We start from the raw sequence: 4,370 nt of genomic DNA, 5'->3' as shown, positions 1-4,370 counted from the left end.
ACATTGCCCCTGCAATAGCCCCTCTTGATTCGCAGGGTTTTAAATGCCCACCGCACGTCATGTCTAATCTCACCTCCTTTATCTTCTAATTATTCCTGTTTTCCTACTTCCCTTGCTCGCTGCGCAATCTCAACCGCTTTATCACTGAATTATTCATTTTTATACTTTCGCGCTGTGTGTGTGTGTATAATCTTGAGTGCTTTATCTCCTAATTATTCATTATTATTCTTGGCTGTGTGAGAGCGGTTTTGCATGTTGAGGAGGAGAGAGACAGAAGATCAGAGAACAAAAAGCGGTTTTAGTGGAGAAAGAGGCGAAGCGGAAACGGAGATCGGTTTAGTGCGGTGGCCGTAGCCTTGGCTCTATTCTGTCTCCATAATGGCTGTGGGTCTAGGAGGATGGGCCTTGGCTCTATTCTGTCCCCATAATGGCTGTGGGTCTAGGAGGATGGGCCTTGGCTCTATTCTGTCCCCATAATGGCTGTGGGTCTAGGAGGATGGGCCTTGGCTCTATTCTGTCCCCATAATGGCTGTGGGTCTAGGAGGATGGGCCTTGGCTCTATTCTGTCTCCATAATGGCTGTGGGTCTAGGAGGATGGTCTCTTCCTTTTCTCTCTCTCACAAATGTTTATTTAATTTGATTTGGCCTGTGAGAGATTAAACTTCTAGCACACTGAGGAAAATAAGTTTGTGTGCCATGGAAACTTCACTTAAGCACTTTGTAAGCACTTTGCAAAAGTACTATATAGATGAGGATTCTTATTATATTACAGTGTTTGCCCATTGCTTGCACTAAAAAATAATGCTTAGACCAAAGCCTCAATACTTAAACTTCTTGTAGCATACCTTAAGCACTGTGTAACTATAGCTTAGGGGTGGTGGGGGCACCTCACCTCACTTTTATTAGTTATTTTTCCAAAATTGCCATATAATAAAGAGCATCCTTCGAGCCTTTTGGATAACTGAAACAATACGATCATTTCTTAGCCCAGGAGGACATCGCCTGCGAGATGAGCTTGTGGCCAGATCTGAACAGGTTGCAGGATCCATAATCCCTTCCCCCCACCCCTGCCACACACACACACACACACACACACACACACACACACACACATACAAAAAATAAATAGCTATTTCTCCAGTATCTTTTTCTTTTTACTTTTGTTTTGTTGCTAAATATTTGATTTCAGCCAAATTCTTCCAAAAATGTGTGAAGCAATAGGCAAAAACTGTATCACTGCAGTCTGATTTTACTATTACTTAAAGATTATTATTACATCATTAGGCCAACAAAGGTCTTTATTAAAGATTTTATTATTAAATTACAAAGATTATTTTTATATCATTACTAAGGTCTTAAACAGAGGGCTGATACCCCTGTTCAGCTCTCTGTCTCCCTGGAGATTCCTAACGCCATGGGAACTCTGGACTGACACCCCTATCCACTTCCTAGTCCTCCTCCAGGAATACCTCAGCCAGTGCTGAAGAGCTGTCCTCGACTCCTGTCCTGTCCAACTTGCACTTCTGTCAGTGGTGTAAGACTAATCAACAACGTCTGCTGTCTGTCAGCTCTCAGCAGGCTAGTGGCTAGCGGCTAGCGGCTAACGGATTTCTGTCTGCCGGACTGTGAGTCACAGGTGGAGTGAGTGTGTTTACAAACATGTCCCCGGTGAGCCCTGCAGGGCAGGCAGAGAGGCTTGGTGTTATGGGTGTCCCTGTATAAAAACATTTTTCAGCCTCAGTTTCAGAAATCTATGGCTATATGTCCACACGTGGCCGGGTGTTTTTAAAAATGGGTGTAATGATGTCATCATTTTTCAGCCTGAATTTCTGAAATCTACACCTAAAACTCCACTCCTGACATGCTCCAGGGCCTCGGTCAAGTGAGGGACGATGGTGTTGTGCCCACTAAAACTAAGACTAGGTAGGAATACAATGAAATTTAAGATTTGATCATTTAACACACACACACACACACACACACACACACATTCATTTATTTTCATTCAACCTTTATTCTCGGTTCATTGAGGGTATTCCTCATTTTCAGTGAAGCCGAGATTACACAGTAACAATGGAATAACAAGATATAGTATATATAATTGTGGAAAATAAAACAAAATAAAACAAATAATAAGATAACCTACATAACATTATAAAGGAGGAAGGGAAAATAAAAATATAGAAAATATGAATAACAATATAATAACAATAATAAAATAACATTTACATAAAACACACTAATTGCACCCACTCCAAAAATCTGAGCTTGCATAAAGCTTCTGTGGTTGACAGCTAGCTCTGCCACTGACAGCAAGTGTTAGGCCTACCTATGCGGAGGCCCTGTACACACCTGTGTTCCTCTATAGGTGTGTTGACTCAGGTGTCCACTATCCAGCAGTAACAGAGGCAGCAGTGTTAGGCCTACCTACGTGGAGGCCCTGTACACACCTGTGTTCCTCTATAGGTTTGTTGACTCAGGTGTCCACTATCCAGCAGTAACAGAGACCCTGTACACACCTGTGTTCCTCTATAGGTGTGTTGACTCAGACCTATGTGGAGGCCCTGTACACACCTGTGTTTCTCTATAGGTGTGTTGACTCAGGTGTCCACTATCCAGCAGTAACAGAGGCAGCAGTGCGGTCCCGTGCTGTGAGATTTTTTCTTAAACTTTAATTGACATATAGGCCCACTTGATTGAAACAACGTTACAGTGTCAAAATGGTTTTAATCAAATAATTTAATTAATAATCAAATAATTAATTTCAGTAAATAATGTCTTAAATATAATGAATAATTAATTGAAAGGTTACTAGAAAAGAGTTGAGCCATTTTAAAGGGTACTTTACATCTGGATGACGTTTGCTGCGCTATTCTTGGATACTTGAGTTTTTACGGTAAATGTGTGTGTGTGTGTGTGTGTGTGTGTGAGTGCGCGCGCGTGCTCGCGTTGGCTTCTTGATGACAAACTCTACAGCGCGATGAGAAAGAGTGCTATCGCGAACCACGGATTGTTGTGAAGAGGACTGCTCTGAGGTAAGAAGCATGTTATCAAGCAGTCATTACTTTCAATTTGTCTTTGAACTCAAACAAAGGAGGACGAATGTTTTAACCGTTTATAAAGAGGCAAGGCAAGGCAAATTTATTTATTTATATAGTGCATTTCATACAGGGTTGATTCTTTTTGTGTCCAAGAGAACTGAAGTGTCGGGAAAGTGTTTTGTTTGTGGTCGTATTGTCAGTATGTTCGGACTTATAATCAAATCAAATGACATTTGCTAAACTGCACTTTTTCGGATGGTGATAATTTGGAAAGAACATTGTAGCACAAGTCGATACCATAAGCATTAAGCAGACTCAAGTTCTGCGTCTGGCTCTGTTAGAGTAGCATTACAGTAACAATGTCGCGTCTCCTTTAATTGGGGGGAATTTTCATTTAAACATTGCGCGCTGTTTGTGTTCAGTTCTGTTTTCTGTATTTACGGGAGAGCGTCTCGCCTACAGTGCTGGTATTTCCCGATGTGCACGGAAAACGGAAAAAGTTGACAGAAGTAGCATGTGTTTGTGTAGGCTATTCTTCGAAGTTATGCACAGAGCTCCATCCTTCCCGTTAGTTACCCACGGCGCACATTACTGTTGACCATGTCTGTAAATCTGAAAAGTATGAGATGAATGTGGATGGACAATAACCCACCCTGGCTAGTTTCAGCAATGAATCGGTCCATACAGATAAGTGAACAGTGACCACTAAGCTCGGTAGGTGGTGTTGAATTCTTTCATAAACATGATTAATGAGACTTGTGCAGAACGACTGCGTGTGAAGCTACACTCTGGAGCCTTTCAGGCGACAGTGGGAGTCGAGATGCCCCGTGAGCGCGGTATGATCGCGGTGAGTGCTGTCCGGCATCCAGAAAGTGGTGACTCTCTCGCGCAGATCAGAGGTTGTGATAGAGGTCTGCGGCTACACACACACATACACACACCCTGGATCACTATAAAACGTAGCACTGGTTCCTACTGTTTGGCTTAACACTGGCCAGAAATAAGCCTGTTATTATTGGACATTTCTCTCACACTCTTTCATTCACACACACTTGCACGCACATACACACACACACACACATCCTTTAGTGACTCAGATGTGACATTTTGTGGTATTGCCTGTCTCTGTCACTCATACATCTACTCAAATTTCACTTGGTCTTATCTCATCTCATCTTCTGTGCTTTGCACTCCCCTCCCTGTTCACAGTAGGCACACACACACACACACCATCCACATCAGGCCAGGTGAGGTCCAGAGGTGGCTGTAGGCTGCTATGGCCTCTCTCATGACATGGTGAAGCTGAGAGAGAGAGAGGGGGGGGGGGAG

At 42.8% G+C, this 4,370-nt stretch overlaps 1 protein-coding gene across 1 annotated transcript in view; it reads left to right on the top strand.

Moving 5' to 3' along the window:
* Window positions 1-2,962: 2,962 nt before the first annotated feature.
* Window positions 2,963-4,370, top strand: part of LOC121694058 (tumor protein p53-inducible protein 11-like) — a gene marked incomplete at its 3' end in the record, with an annotated part of 53,853 nt that continues 52,445 nt past the window's right edge. The window contains exon 1 of the mRNA XM_042073984.1: window positions 2,963-3,035. The remainder of the gene's footprint in view (window positions 3,036-4,370) is intronic.

The sequence above is a fragment of the Alosa sapidissima genome, chromosome 20, assembly GCF_018492685.1.
Source record: "Alosa sapidissima isolate fAloSap1 chromosome 20, fAloSap1.pri, whole genome shotgun sequence".
Lineage (NCBI taxonomy): Eukaryota > Metazoa > Chordata > Actinopteri > Clupeiformes > Clupeidae > Alosa > Alosa sapidissima.
The sequence above is the reverse complement of the archived record's forward strand: the minus strand, read 5'-3'. Positions and strand labels throughout refer to the sequence as shown.